Source organism: Pleurodeles waltl, chromosome 3_1 (genome assembly GCF_031143425.1).
Source record: "Pleurodeles waltl isolate 20211129_DDA chromosome 3_1, aPleWal1.hap1.20221129, whole genome shotgun sequence".
NCBI lineage: Eukaryota > Metazoa > Chordata > Amphibia > Caudata > Salamandridae > Pleurodeles > Pleurodeles waltl.
The window spans coordinates 974,694,104-974,717,622 of record NC_090440.1 but is presented as its reverse complement, the minus strand read 5'-3'; the positions used below and the strand labels follow the sequence as shown (position 1 = coordinate 974,717,622).

Here is a 23,519-nt window from a genome sequence, read left to right as displayed (position 1 = left end):
CTAAACTGATATAGATTCCACAGCTGGAATATTAGAGGAATGGCGATGGTAAGCAAGTGATTCAAACAAATGGAGAAGGTGAGCAAAAGATTAAAAATTCATACTTACTTGAAACATGGAGGAGTCCACGATGCATTCTTACAGGAGATGCATCTTACAACCCAAGGGGTTGTGCAACTGCAGCAGAGGTGGATGGGGGAGATATATACCACTGGCTTTTCCAAATGCAAGAGGGACCTCAATATGGATTGGACCTAGAATACCTTTTGTTGCTACAAAGATACAAATAGACAGGGAGGGATGTTATGCCCTAGTACAAGGTAAATTAGAAGGGACTGAAATCCTCTTGAGAAATATATTTGTTCCCAATGTGGATCAATTGGTTTTTGTGCTGAGCTGTCCTCAAAACTGCTCACCAATCATATTACTGAAAGATACTGGTCGGGTGGGGCTGGGATGGGGGGATTACAACTGTGCCCTTGACTTTCAATGAGACCACTGCATTGTGCCACTAGCTAATGCAACAGTTGTCAAAACAGCTCAAGCATTCTTGAGATGGACTTCTATCTGAGATCTTGTGGATGTGTGGAGAGTGGGGCACTGGCTGAAAAGGGAATATTTCAATTTTTCTCCTGACAAGCATGTAAGATTAAACAGTGTCACATTTGGGATGCTTCTGTGAGACTGCGACCTGCACAGAGTATCTTAGGAAAACACTGTTTTACCACAACTACCTGATGGTGGGAATGTATTAGAGGCACCTGGCCCGACCTATTCCCACTTGGAAACTGCAGGGATCTATGTTGGAAGACAAGCGATTAGGGAATCCCCGAAATAAACAATTAGAGATTATTACAGGATAAATCAAGTTACTGCAACCAATATATTGGTTGAGTTGAAGCCTCCAAGTTTGTATTTCGGGGTCACTGTATTAATCAATCAGTGTCGGTTAGACGAACACTTGAACAGGAACTGAATAAACTAGAAAGGGAGGCTATAGCTGATCCTTCAAGGAAAACACGACTGAAGAAAGAGAGAGATAAATATGTCACTATAATTAAAAGGCTGAGGTATCATTTGACACAACAAACTGCAGATACTCGGCAGCTGAGTTGGACTGGATGGGAATCAGAGCCAACTGGATTAAACGCATTAAAAGTTGTACTTGAAACAGACAGTGAAGGCCTGTAATGGCAAAAATATATCCAATTCATATAAAATATTTAGAGACTAGACAGGGGTGCCCTTTCTCCCCCCATACTATTCGCACTAGCCTTTGAGCCATATGTCCGGACTATGACAGCGGAGTGAAACACTATGGGCATACCGCTGGATGATAAAGTGCACATAATCTCACTATATGCAGACACCATGCTCTTGTTTCTCAGAACTGGTAATACAGACTTGAATCAGTCAATCCAGCATCTCAAAGAATTTAAGAATATATACGACCTAAAAATAAACTGATTAAAGACTTTGTATCCCCAATTGCCTTCAACACAGTGGAAAGACCCATTCATAAAGGGCAGTGGAAGATCACATAGGAACAACATACATTCAGATATTTAAGACAAAAGGTCTATCACCGGTAGCTAAAATCAAGGAATGGAACCTGGGGGGGCGCAATGAGGTCAATAAGGGGAAACACTGAGTTCTAGAGGACACTCAAAACACTGATTATGGGCCAAACAGCCCTGTATAAGATGGTTAAGCTACCTACGCCTTTCGACATCTGCCAGTCTGGGTTTCATTGGGCTGGTTTAGAGTTCGAATCTATGCTCAAGGAAGTGACAAGGGACGACAGTAGACGCAGAGTAACATAAAATGTATTAAAAATCTCAGTCACACAGGGAGGTTGTGGGGCTTCAGCTTATGGGCTGTATTATATGGAAACCCGGATACAGAGGGTGGTCAGGTGGCTGGACGCAGGGCAGCTTGAAGAATTTGGGCCAATCAGAAAAAAACAGGGCAACTCCCTTGAAAGGCACTTGTGGACTAGGATGTTTAAAACAGCACTGAAATGCTGGAAAAGAAGTGTATAAAAAAACTTGCAGATCTGTTATATGCTCCAACAATGCTAGTGGTTGGGCTCCTGGATAAGCAAGGCTTTTTCTCAGTTCTCTGCCGGCAAGATGATGGACTGGACCTAAGGAGTGTTTATTAAATTAGGAGATTTTTGAGGTAGGGTAAATTAAAACTTTTTCAATCCTGATTGAAAAACATGGTTTACACAAGAATCGATTTCTGACATGTGAAGCAGCATATGTACACAAAACCTTTAAAAATTGAAGATTTCGATATATACAACTTAATTAATGACACAATACATGAACCCCACAAATAAAAGCAGGATAGAAGGGATTGATATAATGAAACGTCCAAGGTGCAGCCACAAAGTTGAAGACCTTTATCACATGGTATGAGCCTCTCCTCACAATTTTGTGAGGCCTTCACGGTACAGCTAGTGAAAATATTAGACAGGTTTGGCCTTAACACCCCATGCCCTAAATAGAAAAAAAATAGCTGGCCAACAGTTTCCTAGATCTCGCCCTTGTGTTGGTCAGTGCAATAGAGGGAGGTGGTGAATGTCCCTACCTAAAATAGGTGGAAGGAGGAGGTCAAGAGATGGCCAGATCCAAGAGCATAGTATTGCATGGGGAAGAAAAATGAGAATTTGTAGATGCTCAATAGCAGGTCTCTGGGACAAAAGTTTGAGTACCCGGAAGAACCCCCGGAAAAAGGAAGATCAAACCATGACAACAATTTGATCCTGAAATGACCTAGCACAAAGGAGAAATGAGGAGGGTAATCATGCAGGGAAGGGGCAAGTACAGACAGATTCGACAATTTTGAAGAAAACTCTGAAGGCAGAAAAGCTAGAAAAGATGAAGGGTTGATGCTATCAAATGCCACACCATACCTATTCTTTCTACAGAGCCACAGAACTGAGAATCCACTCTAAGCAGTTTGTTCAAGTTTAATTAAGTAAAGTCATGGTTATAAGTCTGGACACTACAATGCACCAGCTCCAAGCTAATGATGCATGTAACATAGAGATGGTGTACAATTCTTATTGATGTACGCATGTTATGACAGTTATAAATATTAAAGTAATAACAAGATTTTTTTTTTAAAGTGGACATGAAGTATTTGCACTACCAGATAATATTTCGATAATACTGACACCATCTACAGGTGGTCAGGTGGGTGTAGTACCCATCAACCTGAAAGAGATAAAGTCCTTATATGGCAGTCCGCTTAACCCTCATCAGAACAGTTCATTCTTCCACAAAGCCTAGACATCTTTTGACAGCAGCAATTGATGTTTGGATCAGCAGCAACATAACTATTAGTCTACATATAGTTGATGGCCTTGTAGCTCAGAAATTTACTCATGATATAGCAAAAGTCACTACTACTTCAGGGAGAGTTCTAGGGACAGCAAACTATAAAAGGTTACCAATAATGGGAATTAACTCTAAGCTTAAAATCTCATTGCAAACACAGTTGGCCCCACCATCCTCACCTCCTCGAGTTGCCCCTCATTTACCTCCCTATAAAGAATCTAATCCTCTGGAGTCTTTTGTTACATGTACCTCACTGCAGAAATCTAAACAATACTTTAAATGAGCATTGATCATCAAGAAGTAGAATCTGACCCAATGATCCTCTTCCCAAGATGCATTTATATCATCTGGGAGAACATGCAAAACTCCTCATTCCCACAAGCTCCAAAATGAGGAAGAACCTACCAAGAGATTTAGCTATTTTATCTAAAGTTAAACAACCAAAAACCTTTTATGGCACCTAAATGGTTGTTAACTCTGATCTGCAAACTCAATTTGCTTGAGGTAATTGATGCTCAAACCAGCATGATGTAGAAGTTGTATTTACTAAGGCAGAGATCGCATCTGAGGAGCTTCTTGTTCAAGCAGCCGCCATCCAGTAACTGCCGTTGCCTCAACAAATCTCCTCTTACATTCCAATCTGGAACATTATGACATCACAGATATACAAGCAATGCATGCAAAGGTCACGGCATAGAACACTACATTATGCTTTCCTTCTCATAAAAATGAAAATACTATTTCAAAACATAAATAAATTCTTAAATTGACAAATATCAAAACTGTAATACAATATATAGTAAAATATATACATCAACCAAATGGTAGCATACCTGCACATTCACTTTTACAATGACATTTTGCATTAATACATTTTTGAATTGAACACATTAGTTGCCCAAACTTGACACATTTAACCATACTGACTAGGCAACATTCATTGTAAACTGCTTCTGCGAACATGAACATCAAACATGAACATCATTGTCGGTCAAACCACTAGGGTTGTTCAAGGAATTATTGTCATCCGTTTTACTTTGATCTATCATAACATTACTATTAGAACTTAAGTTGGTATTGTTTATTTTTACCACTTTCCCAACATTCCACCAATTACGCTTGTTGACTCTAACAGCATTGCCACACGCCTTATTGATAACCAATTGTTCCGTACATTTAATTTCACCCCTTCTTTTTATGAACAGGAATTGAGATGCATATCTTATCGCCTATCTTTTTTTTTTTTAAATACGTTTATTTAAAGTTTTTTGCAAGAACAGAGATCAAAAGAAAAATAGCAAGGTACAGAAGCTGTACGTTGAGCAAAACAACATGAATGTTCACCATTTCCAGAATATAAAACATGACTGTAAATCAAGGAGCCAGAGAAGGAGAAGAAAAGAGTTTCAAAAGTAGAGTACAGGAGAAGATGAACTGCCATGCTACAGGAACCATACACGTGTGAAAGAAAGGGGCAAGGGAGAACAAGAGGCCCCAGCGGCACAACATACAAGGAAGGTGTGGGCAGAAAAAACAAAACTGCTTTAGGTCGAAGCATCACAGGGCAGAAGTAGCAGCCTCTTGACTGTCTGCTGTTTGGGGGGTTCAGTTTCAAAAAATAATTACTGAGTGGCTGCCATATGTCTTTGTGCCTCGAAGATAATGGCTGCAGAGAGGCGTAGATTTTGCTGGTGGTGTCGCACTAAGACATGTCTTGTAGCCAGACAGTTTCAGTTTGGAGGGTGCCACTGACCCAAAGAAGGGCAACCTGGTGCTTAGCTAAGAGCAGTGCAAATGCAGTAAGGCGCCTGGTGCTTAAAGGTAGGGGTTTCATATAACCAAGCAGGGACAATAATGGATCTGGATTGAGCATGTGCTCCGTCATATGTGACAGGGTGGTATGGATAGTGGTCCAAAATGCGCAAATTGGTGCGCATGTCCAGGATATGTGAGCAAAGTCGGCATGTTCAGCCGAGCTTTTAGGGCAGCAGTGTGACCAGGAGGGATCTCGTTTAGCTAATGCATGTGGAGTTGTGTAAATGAGGTGTAAGTATTTATACTGTAACAGTTTATAGCGATGATTATTCAGAGATAAGTTTAGGTTTGCGCGCAGCAGTAACACCATATTTTATCAGAAATGGGGCATCCCAATTCTCACTGCCATGCGACCTTAGATTTCTCCATACCAATAGGCCTTAACTGTAGAGAGGTGTAATACGGGAAATTTAGCGAGTATTATCTTGGGCCGAAATAATCAGTGAAAGGGGAGGGAATTCTTTGGTTCCTCTGGGTATGCTAGTAAGACAGTACGCAGCGTGCTATATAACTGATGTAGGGTACGATCTATCCATGTGTGTTACGTTGTGTCCCACTAATAGCGTGGTGACAGATTTTAAATTGGTGTCTATGAAAAAACTAACAGTGTGTATGCGATGAGCAGTTAGTGAGCATTGAGTTAACAGTTCCCAGGTAACTGGGAGCCATGGGTTCCCTAGTAAGGGAATGTGAGGAGAATACAGGGTATTATGCCCCAAATAGCAAAGTAGTTTGGTCCATTCCCAGCATGTAGTGGGGAGTGTTTAAATGTCAGCAGTCCCTGCGGCAGAAAAGTGGAGGGAAAATGGAAGGGCCAGCATGTGTTCAGGTTTAAAAGTTCTGGAGTCTAGCATAAGTGGTGGTACCAAAAAAATGCGAAGTGTGCCTGAGCTACTACATAATAAAGATGTAGGTCAGTAACTGCAAATAAACCCCAGTCATAGGGGAATGTCATTGTGTCCCAATGTAGAGGAGGGCAGCGTCCAGCCCATATAAGTTTAGTGAGTAGGCTTTGGAGAGTGTCAAAGAAGCCATTGGCCAGGGCAATAGGGATACTGAGGAACATATATGAAAACGTGGGAGAACTATCATTTCAATAATGGCAATCTGCCCGGTCATTGAGAGCGGCAGCTTAACCCAACGGTCTACCTTTGTAGTGAGTTTAACAATTGCTGGGCCATAAGTTAGATGGACTACTTCAGCGCTAACTCTGTGGAGACAAATGGCGAGATATTGAAGTGGGTTTTTGCACCATGGTAAGGGGTAGTCAAGAGAGCAAGGGGTTGTTGCATCAGTCAAGGAAAGAGCTCTGATTTACTCCAATTCATGGACAGTCCTGAGAAGGTGCCAAAGCGTACCACCTCTCTTTTCGGGGGGTAACAAGAGGGAGGGTAATGGCAGGGTCCTGCGCGAATAAGAGGATATCGTTGGCGTAGAGGGAGGCTAACAATAGAATCGTAGACTGCAATCTAAATGACGTTCTTGTAGACAGCGCACAAGAGGATCCATAGAAATTATAAATGGAAGAGGGGAAAGCGGGCAATCCTCACAGGTACCCCGTGTTAGGGGTAAAACTGACAGTGTGCCATTTATCCGAAGGCGTGCAAGTGGAGCTGTAAAGAGCAGTGTAATCAGGTCCCTGAATCCTCCACGGATTCTGAGTTGTGTTAGGGTAGCATGCACAAAGGAACATTCGAGAGAGTCCTGCTGCAGGAAGATCCGGGGACATTTGATTAACAACTGCAAATACAGTGCATAGGTTGATTGCTGTTGAACAACAGGGAACAAACCCCGACTGCACAGGGGAAATAATTTTGACCATAAGGAGAGCAAGGCATGTAATGATAACCTTAGCAAGTATTTTGTTATCGTAATTTAGCAAAGACAGTGGTCTATACGATGTGCAAAGATGTGGGGGTTTGCCAGGTTTCAGTAATAAAGTCATAACAGCTTCTCTAGGGGTGAGAGGGAGGATATCCAGTTGTAGGATTCAGCATATACCTCTAGTAGGTGGGGGGACAATGATATCTTTGTAAACCTTATAATAGTCGCCTGTGAAGCCATCCAATCCAGGGGCTTTCGATCCGCTTAGGGCGTCAATGGCCTGAGAGATCTCCTCGCATGTTATAGGGAAAGCAAGAAACTGTTGCTGGCCTCTTTCTAACCATACCATAACGATTTCAGACAGATAATCTGCCAGTGCAGCGGAAGGCGTGTTGACACAGGAAGTATACAGGCAGCGATAATAAGCAGTAAACTCAGACACAGATATAATTGTGCCATTTTCCTGGAGCAAACTAGTGTTATACGAGGTCTGGTATTGTGGGCGCAAGATATGGGCGAGCTTTCGTCCAGGCCTTTCTCCCTCCCCATACCGGTGGGCCCTAGCATATTTACTTAGATAGGCTACCTCACAGGTTGTCAAATCATGAAATTCCTGCAGCAGAGCGAGCATGTAGGGACACTCGATCTGTGCGAGCGGGCTGACAGTCTAGGTCTTTAAGTTGTCCCTCAAGCTTGGCTAGATCACTCCTGATGCTACGAAGGACTCCTGCATGCTTGGCTCTATAGACCCCGATGTATGCTTTAAATGGTACTCATAGCGTTGTATGGTGTTGAACAAAGCCAGTATTCAATGCAAAATATTCAACAATGGTGTCACAGATTTCAGTGCAAAATACCTCATCTAATAAAGCATTTACCGGAAAACACCAAGTCCTGGTGCGTGGACTGGAGCAGGGTACACAGAGTTTAGCTATCACAGGGGATTGGTCGGAAAAAGTTCGTGGGTGGGGAGCCACAGAAGCAATGATGGAGAGAGATAACTGTGGTTTATAAGGGTCCAGACTTTGTGTGGAGCTGAAGAGAAGGTATAGTCTGACATGAGTGAGTGGCCATTACGCCACGCATCAGAAAGATGAAGGGTATCTAGAAGATCTGTGAAGATTTGCAAAGAGCGCAGCCGGAGGAGTCCAGAGTTGGATCGCAAGTGATATTAAAATACCTGCCAAGGAGAATATGATCTGCACAAAAACAGTCTAAATGAGTCTGGAAATTGGAAAAGAATTCCAGGGTGTCAACATTAGGAGCATAAACACTGGTGAGTAGGATAGGCACACAAGCCAGGTCCCCGTATACCAACAAATATCTCCCCTTGGGATCCGAGTCAACGTTGCCGCATATAAAGGGGATACTTTTGTGAATTAGTATCCATACCCCCGTGAATATGAGCTGTAACATGCAAAGTAATGGTTGGCGCCCCGCTGTGTAGCGTAAGAGCAGTCAGTACAGGGTGGTAAGTGAGTCTCTTGGAGGAACTCCAGCTTTAAGTCATGTCTGTTTAGATAGGATAGAACCTGCTTTCCCTTCCTAGGGTTGTTGAGGCCTCTAATGTTCCAGGTCGCACATGTTGAAAGAAAGGAGTGGGCCCTATTACCTCATGACATCATAGTGATGGTAATGAGTGTATATGAGATAGGTAATGTGAAAAGCCTGAAATGTCATATAGTAAAGTGAATGACAGCTTCTTACATTATATATAACACAACACATCCGAACTCCACCACCCACACGGGTAAATGTGACATCTGGCAGATCACAAAAACCAAGTAAAAAAACAAACAAGTAAACCTGATGGTATACACCTCGGGGGCGGCAGTGCTCCATGAGGAGGAGGAAATGCCAAATTGTACAGCAGTTCTGTAACAGCGTGAATACTGCAGACAAATGTAGGTAGTATATTCTCAGTATTTACAAAGTTCGGGCTGTGATCCGTTAGCAAAATATACTGGTCACCCCATATGTATGGGTGAAATTTCCTAATGGCTCACCAAAAGGCAAATAATTATTTTTCAATAACTGAAAAATGTATCTCAGACCCTCTTAACAATCTAGAAGCATATCCAAACGTGTTCTTTACCCCATCCTTTACTTGTGTGAGAACAACTACTCCAAAACTGCTTGCATCTACTGCAATGACGTCTCCATGTTGGGTCTGAGGCCCTCCCTCTGGGGAAACCCGTCCATGTGCTGATTTAGAATACAATTAAAATACCCCACCCAAGTAACCTGCATTCCCAAGTATGGGGCGATAAGCCTCACCATATCAGTGAAGAAGAGCCCATGGTTCACATTCGGCTCATAAGTGTTGACCACACAGGTGTTGAACTCATCCAGCACTCCAACCACAATTAAGTATCTATTTACCGTGTGTACCAGTCTCTCAACAAAGGGGACCCCAGTAGCTATCCAGGACCCAACCCCTCTTACATAGTTACCACATACATGAGGCTCCTCAACCTTGCACCCAATTTCACCACTTCAGCTTTCAGCAGCTGGGGTTCCTGCAACACTGCAATGTGTGTCTTATATCTATGGAGATAGGAATAAACTCAATTTAGTTTTGGGCAGTCACTGAGGCCTCTGACATACCAGTTTATCAACACTCTAGCCACAATCACAGTGAGTAGGCACAGACAATCCCCATTGGGGACAGACCCATGTAACAGCCCTCACCTCTGCGTTCCAGCCAAATCACATTCCTCACCCTTCGTCACAGCGATCCTTGATGAACAATGCAGTTGATCAAAAACAGACCACTTTGAAACATATCACTCCCCTCTGGCGAGAAGATGCAGACACCCCCCTCAACTATTGGTCTGCCCAGATGTGCTACTAATTTGCCCTGAATATAGAACACGTGTACAATATCACCTCCCTTTCAAAACTAGGCTATCAAAGCCTTTTAACTAACAAACCTTCTTCAATAGGAAGGGCAGGATATAATAGCAAGTAAGAAATGTACTTGCGGACGTTGTGCAACCCACTAATGGACTCCCTTGCCAGGGTACCCTCAGCCGATGGAAACCTGCAAACTGTAATCCACAGATGGCGGCTGGGCTCCTCCACAATGGGAGGCATCAGACAATTACCCCCTTTTCAGGGAGTAGGGGTGCAATGAACTTCCCAATTCACTTCCCACCCTTTAATTTGCAATGAGCAAGAACACTGTTTTTCCTTGTAAACATGCAGCCAGGAGATTTCCCCTTATCAAACATTTGCAATTCGTCAACGCAGGCTCCCAGCAGGCAGCACCCCAGTCAATGCTTCAGGAGCCCCACCCCTAAAGGCCAGGGATGCACACTACAGAGTACTGTGTAAGTCTCAGGGATTGGTATTGTGCCTCTCCACTGACTCAAGGCTGTCCCTGGGAGCCTCTAAATTGTCTGAAGAAAACCCCCCTTCTCTGTCCATCGTGCCATCCTCACGAATCGTGATCCTTGGTGTAGGTCAGGAACCATACGCTCAAGCACCCAGTCTCCATCAGCTTCTGTGTCTTTTTTCCCTCCAGAGCCGGTCACTGCTCGTGCATGCTCTCTGCCGGTCAGACCTCTGTCTTGTACCACACCATGAGCCAGGCCCACAACTCCTCAGGTTTGTCAAAGAAGTGACTCCTACCCAGAGCAATAGGGTTTTCTCTTTGCCTGGACATATCTGGCGTAGTCAGGGTGGATGTTCGTTGAGTGATTTTCAAAGGTGCTCTGTGCTGCCAACCTACAGGCTCTCAGGAGGCAGTCATACCACGCAATCAGGGCCCTAGGGACCGACCCCAGCTCGGGAGACGAGCTGTCAGAGCCTTCTGAGCCCTCTCAGCAGCAAACATGTGTGACACCTCAAGTCGGAGCTCTAGTCTCACTCTGTCTTCCAAAAAGAATTCCATGTTGTCCCCCTCTGCCTGCTCCAGGAATCCCAAGAAGCAAAGGTTGTTGCTGCGTGAGCGCTTATATGCATCTTCTGGTCTAGCCTCTAGAATCATGGTTGTGGCAGTTAGCTTGGCCATTTAGTCTATCGGCTTTTTGACCTTCAGTTGTAGCTTCGTCACTGTGCCCTCAACCGTGTGGATCCTCTCCCCCACATTGCGCAGATCTGAGAACAGAAGGTTAACATCAATAAAAACCGTATCTAGTTTCCCCTGAGGCGTCATGTATGACATCATGGTATTACCCTGCTGTGGGTAAGCCGCCATCTCCTTGCTGTGGCCATGCCAGCAGATGCTGTGCTATCATAGAATAATAGTTGACGCTTCCAAGGTCTCCCCAACTCAGTTGGGCACTCCTCTCCCACTGCAATATCCAAGAAGGAGGTTAGGCAGCAACCACAAGGCAAGGCTTAGCAGACTGCCACTCCTCAACCTGGATGCCACTACGCAACAGGCAATGTCAGGGAGGTTTGTTAGTGCTAAGGCTCCAGGGGCCGACTCAACATCTTCTAATCAGCTGGGTGAGAAAAGACTGACAGCTTTCCTCAGTCCCCAGCACCCTGGGAGTTGGTGGCCCAGCTGCAAAGAGCTTGTGGCCTCTCAGGAGGTCGCAGGTCGGCGGGGGCCCTGTGCAGCCAATGTGCTGTCGCAGCCTGCTCAGCTGGAGGCCCGCGGTTAACAACTGCGTTAGGCAGCCCCATGTCAGGCCTGCTGCAGCTCCACTCCCAGCCTACGCAGCAGGGCAGGGGTCGTTCTTGTGGGCTGTGGTGAGACAATTGTGATTCACAGAGCAGGTTATAAATTGAGTTAGAATACTTTATGCCTTTCCTGGGCAATAATAACAATTAATGAACATTCTACAGCCCCATTTGGCATTTCAAGGGGCACTTGCCAACACTTCCCCAGTTACCATTTCTATATGCTATATATATGGAAACCTTTCTAATGCGACTGCAAAAGATACAAATATGCTCTCAATAATACTTCCCCATGGGAGGTCAAAGGTCATGGAATACATACTGAAAACGTTCTGATGACTACCACTGATGTCACTCGAACAATCCTGCTATTTGATTTCAGATATCAACATTTGGCACATTATCAGGTTATAAATTTAATAAAGAAAGGACACAAATACTCCCAATCGGTCCAAGTGATACCACAATCAATCAATCAATCAATCATTGGATTTATAAAGCGCTCTACGTACCTGTGAGGGTTTCAAGGCGCTCGGGGAGGGGGTGCTGTTGTTACTGATCGAAGAGCCAGGCCTTGAGGAGTCTTCTGAAGGTGAGTAGGTCTTGGGTCTGTCGCAGGTTGGTGGGGAGGGTGTTCCAGGTTTTGGCGGCGAGGTATGAGAAGGATCTGCTGCCAGAGGTCTTTCTTCGGACTTGGGGAACGACGGCGAGGGCGAGGTTTGTGGAGCGGAGCTGACGGGTGGGGATGTAGAAGCTGAGTCTGTTGTTCAGGTAGGCTGGTCCGGTGTCGTGGAGCGCTTTGTGAGCGTGGGTAAGAAGCTTGAAAGTGATCCTCTTGTCCACGGGGAACCAGTGAAGGTTTCTCAGGTGGTGGGAGATGTGGCTGTGGCAGGGTACGTCGAGGATCAGCCGGGCTGAGGCGTTTTTGGATGCGCTGGAGGCGTAGTAGGTCTTTTGCTGGGATGCCTGTGTAGAGTGCGTTGCCGTAGTCCAGCCTGCTGCTGACGAGGGCCTGTGTCACCGTTCTTCTTGTTTCTATCGGGATCCACTTGGAGATTCTACGGAGCATGCGGAGTGTGTTGTAGCAGGAGGAGGAAACTGCGTTGACCTGTTTAGACAAGGTGAGGATGAAGCCCAGGTTGCGAGCGTGGTCGGTCGGTGTTGGTGGGTTTCCTGGTGCGGTAGGCCACCAGGAGTCGTCCCAGGCGGAGGGGGTGGCTCTAAGGATGAGGACCTCCGTCTTGTCCGAGTTCAGTTTCAGACGGCTGCTTCTCATCCATTCGGCGATGGATTTCATTCCCTCGTGGAGGTTGGTTTTGGCGGTGCGCGGGTCTTTGGTGAGTGAGAGGATGAGCTGGGTGTCATCGGGCCACTTGTGCGAGGGGGGCCATGTAGATGTTGAACAGTGTCGGGCTGAGGGATGAGCCTTGGGGGACGCCGCAGATGATGTCGGTGGCTTCGGAGCGGAAGGGGGGGAGGCGGACTCTCTGGGTTCTGCCGGAGAGGAATGAGATGATCCAGTCGAGGGCTTTTCCTTGAATTCCAGTTTTGTGGAGGCGTGATTTCAGGGTGCGGTGGCAGATTCTGTCGAAGGCGGCAGATAGGTCCAGGAGGATGAGGGCTGAAGTTTCGCTGTTGTCCATTTGGCGTCTGATGTCGTCTGTGGCGACGAGAAGGGCGGTCTCAGTGCTGTGGTTTCGTCTGAAGCCGGACTGGGAGGGGTCCAGGATGTTGTTGTATTTGAGGTGGCTGGTTAGTTGTGTGTTGACGATTTTTTCAATCACCTTTGCTGGGAAAGGGAGTATGGAGATGGGTCGGAAGTTCTTGAGGTCGTTGGGGTCTGCTTTGGGTTTCGTGAGGAGGGCGCGGATTTCGGCGTGTTTCCATCTTTCCGGGAATGTCGCTGTTTCGAAGGATATGTTGATGACCTTCCGTAGTTGGGGGCGATGGTGGAGTCGGCTGTGTTGTATACATGGTGGGGGCAGGGGTCTGACGGAGATCCTGAGTGGATGGAGTTCATGATCTTGCGTGTCTCTGTGTTGTTGACGTTGGTCCAGGAGGTCAGACGGTTTGCGCAGGTGGAGCATTCGGGGGTGGGGTCTGGCATGGGAGTGGCGTTCAAGGATGTCTGTGATCTTCTGGTGGAAAAAGGTGGACAGTGCGTTGCAGAGTTCTTGAGATGGAGGGATGTCGTTGACGTTGGCGCTGGGGTTGGAGAGTTCTTTCACAATGCTGAAGAGCTCTTTGCTGTCGTGTGCGTTGTTCTCCAGGCGGTCTTTGAAGTGGGATCGTTTGGCTTGTCTGATGAGTTGGTGGTGCTTGCGGGTGGCGTCCTTGTGGGCTGTGAGGCTGTCAGGTGTGCGTTTGAGGACTCATTCCTTTTTTAGCTTCCGGCAGTCGCGTTTGGAGTTTAGGAGCTCGTCAGTGAACCAGGTGGCTTTTCTTCTGGCTTGGTTGTTGGTGGATTTCTTGAGTGGCGCGAAGGTGTTGGCGCAATCATTGATCCCGGAGTGAGGTTGTGGGCGGCGGTGTCTGGGTCGGTGGGGTCGGAGGGTGGGTTCTGGGCGAGGGTGTTGGTAAGCTGGTCTTCCGTAACTTTGCTCCATTATCGGCGGGGTGGTTGCTCGGTATGTTTCTTGTAAGTGAAGTGGATGCAGTGGTGGTCGGTCCAGTGGAGTACGGTAGTATGGTTGAAGGTGACGTGGGCGCTTGTGGAGAAGATTGGATCAAGCGTGTGGCCGGCGATGTGGGTTGGTGTGTTGACGAGTTGTCTGAGGCCGTGGTTGGTGAGGTTGTCGATCAGAGTAGTGGAGTTGGTGTCGTTGTTGTTCTCCAGGTGGAAATTTAGGTCCCCGAGGAGGATGTAATCCGTTGAGGTGAGTGCGTGGGTGCTGGTGAGATCGGCGAGGGATTCGCTGAATGGTGCTCGTGGTCCGGGAGGACTGTAGATGAGAGTTCCTCTGAGAGTGGTGTTGGGGTCGGTGTGGATGCGGAAGTGTAGGTGTTTGGCGGTCTTGAGGGAGTCGTCAGTGTGGGTGTCGACCTTGAGGGTGGATTTGTGGGCGATGGCTAATCCTCCTCCGATTCCGTTGGTGCGGTCCCTTTGAATGATCTTGTAGCCTTCCGGGATGGCTATTGCGATGTCGGGCGCCGAGGAGTCATTCGACCAGGTTTCGGTCAGGAAGGCTACATCTGGGGCGGTGGAGTCGAGCAGGTCCCAGAGCTCGATGGCGTGCTTGCGTGCGGAGCGGTGTTAAGGAGTATGCAGTGGAGGTGGTTAGTTTCGGTCTTTGTTGGTTTAGTTGTTCTATCGCAGGTGAATCTGCAGGTGCGGCATGAGAAGGGTCCGTTGGTGTTCCTTGGTGAGGACTGGAAGCATGCTGTGATGCGGCCGGGATTGAGGGCGTTGAGTTGGTCGGCCGTGTAGCGGCGTCTGGAGGTGCATGGGTCCCGCGGACCAGGGGGGGTGGCACTGGGCGCGGTCCAGGCGTGGACAGGCGCAGACGGGCTTGCCTCTGGCGCGCCAGCTGCACGGACGCGCAGTGACCGCCATTAAGAAGGGAGGGGGGAGGGAGGAGCAGCTGGGAGGCGGGAGGGAGCGGCGAATGGGGGCGTGAGGGGGGCGGGCCGCAGGGAGGCAGCGGTGGGGAAAACGGCTCAGAGAGAGCCGGCAAGGGGAGCGCACAAGGGGCAAAAAGCGGCAGAAAAAAACAGAAAAAAAGGCACAGAAGGAAAACTGAGGAATGAACGGCACACTAATTCAAGGCACAGAAAGTAAGTCACAATAACTTAAACGGCACAAAGCACAAGTCTAGTGACGCTTACCAAAGCCCACTAGACACCAGGGATGAGGCGCAGGCGGATGCCTGCGGGTGGAGGAGGGCCTCGAACACGCGAACGGCAGCGTATGCGGGGTCAAGGACAAGGGCACAGCTTGGTGGTGCTGCGGACGTTGGGGAGCGATCTCCTGACCAAAAGCAGGTCAGAGGTCGCCTATTCTATTGTACCTCAGCTCGGTCACCCATAAATATGGCTTTCATCTAATTACAAGAAATGTAAAGCCCTGAACAACAAACCAGCCATTAAAAAGACTGAATAATTACTTTTAAAAAATGGGAAAACTTTCCTTCGACATTGATCGGCCACATCAAGCTTATAAACATGATTTTACTCTCCAAGCAATTAGATTAGTAATTCCTTGCCTATTTATCTTCTTCCACTCTTCTTTAAGAGAATTGAGGCTACCATTTTTTAATTCATTTGGAGACACCAAAAAAGGAAGGCAAGCATTTATTTATTTACTGATAACAGTGATGAACGGAGGCTGGGCTCTAATCTAAACTTCAAACATACAACTGTGTATCATTTGCAAATATATAATCCTAGATTCTTTTTTAGGTTTACAGTATTTATGAATATTTATTTTAGTAACTCTCCCCAACCATGTTTTCATTTTAGATTTTCTGATCCTCAATACCACCCCAAATATGTGCAATTTGAGAGACTTGCAGACGTATGCCACACCTGGCATGATATGAATGCATTTCCAAAATTTCTGTCTTTTCATAGATATTCACCAACCTGGAAAACACAACTGTCTCATATTCTTACATAGTTGTATAACTCACCATGGTTAAAAAAAAGACTAAAACTTTTATTCCAGTTATATCATCAAGAGCTACTAAAAACTTTTAAAGAGTTTTTTACGGAATTTTAAATCTCAAGACATGGATTTTTGTTTAAATATTTACATATTTTCTACTATTGTGCCAAACAAATTAACCCAAATACTGTAGAGCCATCTATTTATTGGATAGCTTTGTATGAATCTTCACAGTCTATGATTTAGCTATTTAACCTGTCTTTTTGTAGAAAACTAAAGTATCAGCACACTCAGAAGGTTGAAAAATGATCAGAGAATAAAAATAAAAATACGCAAGACTTGTTTTCAGATCATCTTGGTAAGGCTACACAAATTTCTATTCTGTCAAAAATAAATAAAACTTCGCCAATATAAAGTATTATTTTACGTCACCCAGTGCAAGTGGCAAAATGGTTTCCAAACTTGGGCTCTGCTAGGTACATGATGCCAGCCCCCACCTCAAGCAGACGTAAGTCATAGGTTCACCACAAGTTCAGTCTTAAAACCATACTGGTATATGGTTTTGAGCAAAATTATAAATGAAAGGATTGTCTCAATAATTTTCGATCCAGCACCGATTCTGAATGTAATACCCAAAATAGTACAAACAAGCATTGGAACTGTGTGTTGGCACCCCGCCTTAGAACACCACTATACAAGAAAAAGACACGGTACATCCTTCTCTGTTCAAACAGCCAAACTGTGGAATTTATTACCCCCAAATATAAGATCTACGGATAACTATCTTGTCTTCAGAAAACTACTCAAGAGTTGGCTCTTTCCTTCATAACCATAATACTCAAACAGCAATGGACTGCGTATGCCTGTGCTGATATTTTTTATCTGAATATGTGTATATTCTAGATATGTATAGTTGTTTAGGAAATATGTAATTGCTACTATGTCATAACAAATTACACAAATACTCTTTAAACCTGCTTACCAAATGTATATTTACTCACGATTAAATATGTATATGTGTGTGAATATATATATATATATATATATATATATATATATATATATATATATATATATAGATATATATATATATCTATATATCTATATATATATATATATATATATAGACATAGATATATGTGTATATGTGTGTATAAATAAAAATAAATAATATAAAATCTATAAATAAAACTCAAATTATAAATAAGTAAATAAAAAAATTAAGAAAATAATGAATAAATTAAAGAAAAATAAAATGATTTAAAAATGTGTATGCGTATATATATATATATATACATATGTATATATAAAATTATAAATACACAAACATAATATAATTTGACTCTCTTGTAAGTTTCACTGTGTCTACCCATCACCATATGTCATTTCTCTATCAATCTATCCTCCATCCCCACTCAGACTCATCCCAAACCCATTCTACTACTTTCATCTCCAAAATAACCCTGCCTAAGCTCTTCCCTCCTCTTCAACATCTAGCTCACCCAAACCTCACTTTACTACCATGATCGCCCAAACAACCCTAATCAATTCACCCTCATTTATCTCACCTTGACTCATCCAAAACCCCTCCTGCTACTGTGATCTCCCTAACACTTTCCACAGACTCTTCCCTCCTCCATCTCTCCTTTACTCATCCCAAGCCTCATCCTATTACTATAAACTCCCAATTAACTCTTCTGGATTCTTCCCTCCTCTATCCCTCCATTACTCTAGTCATTCCAACTAATAAACTCTCATATCCTCTGCTCAAAATACTAAAACTGAACTCATATTTCCTTATACTAATCGACCACTAATTCCTCTTGGGTTCCGGAGTAGCGTGCTACTCGCCGAAAAGCGCTTTGACGCCTCGTCAGGGGTAGTAAGTGCTATATAAATACTATTACAATACAATACTATTACAATACAATACCAGGTGAAAGGAGAACCGCACACCTGATTAGCCACCATGATCAGTAACTTGATCATACTGATATACGCTAGGCCCCCATATTGTAGGGAATTAAATAAAATATTAGGCACCTACTGTTAGGAATTTGGGGAACAGGTTACAGTTTGTTATATAAATTAGATGGTGATGAGAAGGAAATATTTGTTGTGAAAGAAATAATTACGTACCATTGCAAATATATGTGATATTTGACAATTTATGGTAATATTTTTTTTTTTAAAGAATATGGTAAAAAAAAATGCAGAAAACCCAACCTTTACATACCAATAATTACCATTGGTTGGCTTCAATGTCACTCATTTCCTTGCTTCGTAATTGTCATGAATCCTCCTTCCTGCCGGCTGCTGACCTCCTCTTACATTCTGCCCCTGTTACACAGCAAAGCTAGCACAGCTTCCTGTTTGCGGCCATTGTCCTTCCACTGGCCGCATGCTATTCCAGGTACTTAATATTTTGTTTTTTTTTTCCACTTTTGGCAATACACTCTACAAGAGTGCATGGCACTGTATGGTATTTCACCCCCCCCACCAACTCCTCCTGCTTTTGTTGCGTTTTCCCCCAACCCTCGCCCTCCTCCTGCTCTCACTGAGTTTCTGTCCTCCCGCTCTTGTTGTATTTGCCCCACCCTCCCCACCCTCGTTGTCTTTTCCTCACTATCTGCGTTTATTTCTTATCTTCTTTGTGTTCCAAAAATAAGTAATGTGCGTCTGTGAGCGTGTCTGTGGTTGTGCAAGTGTAATAGCACACATGAGTGTATCCCTTGCTGGCAAGAGTTTAAGTCATGCTGCACAGCAGCTGTTACTGCTATGCAACGTGTAAAAAACATGCACAAAAAATTGACAAAGCCAATAGATCTTGCATAGAGGAAACAGTTTGGCTTTGCCAATGCTTGTCTTACTAGTAAAGGAGACAGTGGATCTCAAACAAGCACTTTTGGGAGGCTGCTCGGGTTGTGGTTCCTTTTCAAGCAAATGACTGAGGGAAGGAGTCAGCATCGGTATAAGTGTTTGATGTAAAGTAATTCATTCCAAGCACCATCAGGTTTAGGCATTAGGTAGCAGCTATCAGATGACAACCACCAGCAAATAGCAGAAGAGAGAGTGCGCAGGTAGAAGTTAGAGCACCAGAACGCTGTGGCCAAGATCCTCCTTCCCCAATTAACAAACTGTTTTAAAACCTCCTACAGCACTGAACCTATGCAGCATACACAACTGAAAGCAGTGGATGCATGCTAGTGGACACAACCACTTAGACACAGACAAGGACACACATGAAAACAAAGGAATGAAGGTGAGACGATGGCACTGTAGTACAGGACAGACATAAACAGAAAATACATGCACTACAATACATCCCCTTCTTTTACAGAGAATACAAAATCAACAGTATAAAGAAAAACTGAGCAAGTAATGAAACGAAACTAACTCCAGGTTACGCTTCTGCTACTTCTCAAGCCTTTGTCCAACTGATTTTCTAATTATTTTTTCACTTGACAAAGAGGTACTCCAGAGGAAGAAGAACGTGACTCTGAAAAGGAGTGAGGTGCCTGCTTGCCAATTCTAGAATCCCCCACACATCAGAGGCATCCTCCTGTGCAAGAATGTCTTCCCACAATGGGCATTCTGTTCAAGCTCTAACTTCGCAGAATGTTTCTATCTAGTTAACACTTTACGTGGACTCAAAAACGTGGAGGCACCCTTTACAATGAAACAATGATTCTGGATCTTAGCCCAGTCCCCAACCATAATCGTATACTGTTTGGTCCCAAGTGTATAACCATACCACTGTTTCTTTTTTCTTGTCCAGGCCTCATATTTTTGATAGTCAACTCAGGCATGTTGCTCAAAACGTTAGGTTTTGATTCTCAGAAAGCCACCTGGGGATTAAATCAGATCAAGGAATATGATTCCCAAGAAGTGCAAAAAGAGCGAACTTGGTGGGAGAATATGGGGTTACATAATAATTCCACATTTTTTCCTGCAACAAGGTTTTGACATCTTTTGCACATGCTACAGCAGACTGCAACAACCTCACTTAAAATTCTGTTAACCCTCTATACCAGAACGCTCAAACATGGGGAATAAAGTGGTGCACCGTTATGTACAGTATCATGTTTAGTGAAAACGATATTCATTTTGGTCGAGGTAAACTGCAGCCCATTGTCAAAGATTATGGAAAATGGGAATCATTTTCTATAAAAATACTCCTTAAAACTTCTAAGACTACTTACGCATTAAGCTCTTTCACAAACTTCCATTCGGAATAGTAGTCAACCAACCCAACGATATGCTTCAGCTCTCCTCACAAACCATGAATGGATAAAAAAAATTCCACAGTTTTTCAGAACATGGAACACGATTCAAGAGTGGGGGTCCCCAACTTCAGAGACCTATCTGAATACAAACAAACCACACAACCCTTTACAAAAAAGAATAGATTGCTTACAATCTATAATGTTTAACTTAATGCTGGGAAACATCTATACTTTCGACTACCCAAATAGTCTCTTTCAGTGACGGATTTCTGTGCCTTGAAAGTTATCCTTGTATTTCTTTGATAAAACAATTAACTATCTGGTCTCTTATGCTCAAACCAAAAGTGCCATCAAACTCACATTGAGCAGATAAAATATTTTGCTGCTACATGAGCATCTATGGGTTCCCTCTGTAACCTACGCAGAGCATAAAACGTGTGACACTCCATTACAATATGAAGTGTGGTTTCAACATGCCTACTGACTCAATATACTCACTATAATATCCAGCTGCTGTGCCCCTGGGTAGCAAGCGTATAGGTAAATAGTCAAATAATGTGTGCTTCGTTGCCCAATAAGTTTAGCAATTGAGTTTGTGTTTCCTTTCATTGTCAGGATGTCATCTATCTGTGGCAATCAGATAGCTATTAAAATGTCTGAACCAAGAGCTCTCTTTTGTAGAGATTACTTGTGAGCTCCAAGGGAACTAGCCAGGAGCAAGGTTCTCAGTATTTAAACAAATGTTGATTTCAGTGATGAAACTGTAAATGGCAGGAACATAAATAGGTACCAACGGGCATCGGAGATTAATTCAGCAACATGCCCCATACTGAGCCTTGTGTTGGGAGAGTAAGTAGGAAAGTCAAAGTGGGTGTACTTATAACCCCTGGGTTTCAGGTAAGCAGGAGCTTGCCCTGGTTGGAGACCGCATCAGAAGATAGCAGATGGAGCCAGTGAGCTAGCACTGATCATCTGCGCCAAGTTTGCCACAGGCAAAAGTTGGTAGATGATTTTGAAGCAGTAGACCTTTAGGGTTATAGGGACAAACAGTTGGTGAAATGACAGGGCTGCGCAGGATGCTTGGCTCACACAACTTGACCAACAAAGTATGACTTTCTGCAGCTGAAGCAGGGGAACAAGGATGGTCGCTGGGGGATCTGAAAGAGACTAGTCACCAGAATGTGGAAGAAAGAGAGACCATGCAAGTAAGAGTAAAAATACTTTATCAGAGCCCACATTGCAGCAGTGAAAAGTCTCTTTCCACAGTCAGCAAACAGGTTTAGGACCTCAGCCAGCACTGAAAGTAAACAGAAAATATGACAGAAAGCAGCATGCACTTGCCAGTGGACATGCAACCACCAAGATGCAGATAAGGATACAGAAGAAAACAGGGCATTTGACTATTATTATTGTAAGATTGTGATTCCACAAAGAAAAGCATACAAGTGGCCTTTGAGCTACATTTCAAACCAGTTTTAGTCTGAGTCTCACAAGCCCTCAAGGATCTTGGCCCAATTCAACCTTAGACCATGCCAACCAGAGAGGAAGGAGTGCAGTGCCTTGTGTGGCCACATGGCCTATATATGTGAGCTGGTGCCTGAAACAAAGGTGTCAGAGTGTGCTCTGTCCCACATGTGATCTCCACAGGTGATCACTGACCTGGCTCGACCCTAATCCAAAGACCAACACTATCTGGATCCTGTGGGAGATTTACCTGTGAAGCGGTCTGTACTTTACCACTACAAAGTAAAGTATTTAATATAATCTGCCTGTGTTGCTTCCTTGTGTGAACCTTCAACGTTATGACAGGTAGCCCCATGACTGAAGAAGGAATCTCACTGGTTCGTATTAGAAGGAAACACAAGTGGTTATCCAGCTAAATTAAATTTCTCTGTGGTTGGTTCAAGCTATAAAGTGTGGCATAGATACTTAATTCAGCAATTTTTAAAACTGATTATGAATGCAGGAAAGATCCACGTTCCTGCAGCCATTTTAATTGTTCTCCCTCCTCTTTGTTTTCCCCACTTATTTCCATTCTGGAAAGTTCAACAGCAGGACAAGCGGAATGATTGACACCTGAATGTCAGGATAACAAGGTACATGTGATTGAGAAAGCTGTAATGCACTTAAACCCCTAACTGTTCACTGTGCAGACGACCTTCTGATTCACTGTTGCATTTCTATCTGTCACTTTCATTTAATTGCTTAATCTTTTCTTATTTTATTGCCCCAAATTCACCACAATAATAGTTACTAAACAAAAGCAAAGGAGCACTAGCAGCCAGCCACAATTAACTACATTGCAATGAACGGCTCGAAAGACAACACCCAAGGCAGTGCTTAATTTGTGCTTGTTGTTTCCGGTGCTGAGCACCGGCACTTATTTGTGAGGGCCGGGGCTTATTCTTCAGCCTCAATCATTTGCTGTGAGCAAAAGACATATGTGAAAGACGGAAGAAGGAAAAAACTAAAAAGCGTCATAAAGGGAGAAAGTAGAACGTTGCAGGATGAGCTGAAGGGGCAGGGGTGGCCGTAAATGGATTGAAGAGGCCCGAGATGGCTTCAGGATTACGCTGCCTCAGTATTCAGTGCTGGCAGATTTAATTACAGCAGCCTCGTGTTTAAGAGAAGGGCTTTGAGCACCAGCACCTCTTAATTTACAAATTAAGCACTGACCCAAGGTCTATCTATCCTTACTTAGCACGGCTTTTCATCCTAAAATTAACAAGAGTGCAAATGGAAGAAATTAGAGTGCAATCCTATCTGAACAAACAACCGAACGAGCCCCCAAACCTTACACCTTTGTCTCACAAAACGCTGGTGTAGTCCTTGCCTGCTATAAAATATGTAAACACTTGCAGAAATATTTTTAGGCATCTGCAGAAAAAGGGAATATGCAGGGTAAACATGCAGAAAGAACGCGGAAAATAATATCTATATTTCTTAAACCAATGCCACATATAATGGGAGGACATCAGTTTACACTCGCTGTATTTATTTTCAACATTCCTTAATGTTTAGAAAGTAAGATGATTGAAATACTCAAGATCTATGTTTCCTTGGCACACATCC

The 23,519-nt window shown here is 44.2% G+C and overlaps 1 protein-coding gene across 3 annotated transcripts in view; it reads right to left on the bottom strand.

Annotated features, from left to right (window-relative positions):
• The window catches only part of PIGV (phosphatidylinositol glycan anchor biosynthesis class V), a 110,534-nt gene that overhangs the window by 36,014 nt on the left and 51,001 nt on the right, over positions 1–23,519 (bottom strand). The window lies entirely within an intron of this gene.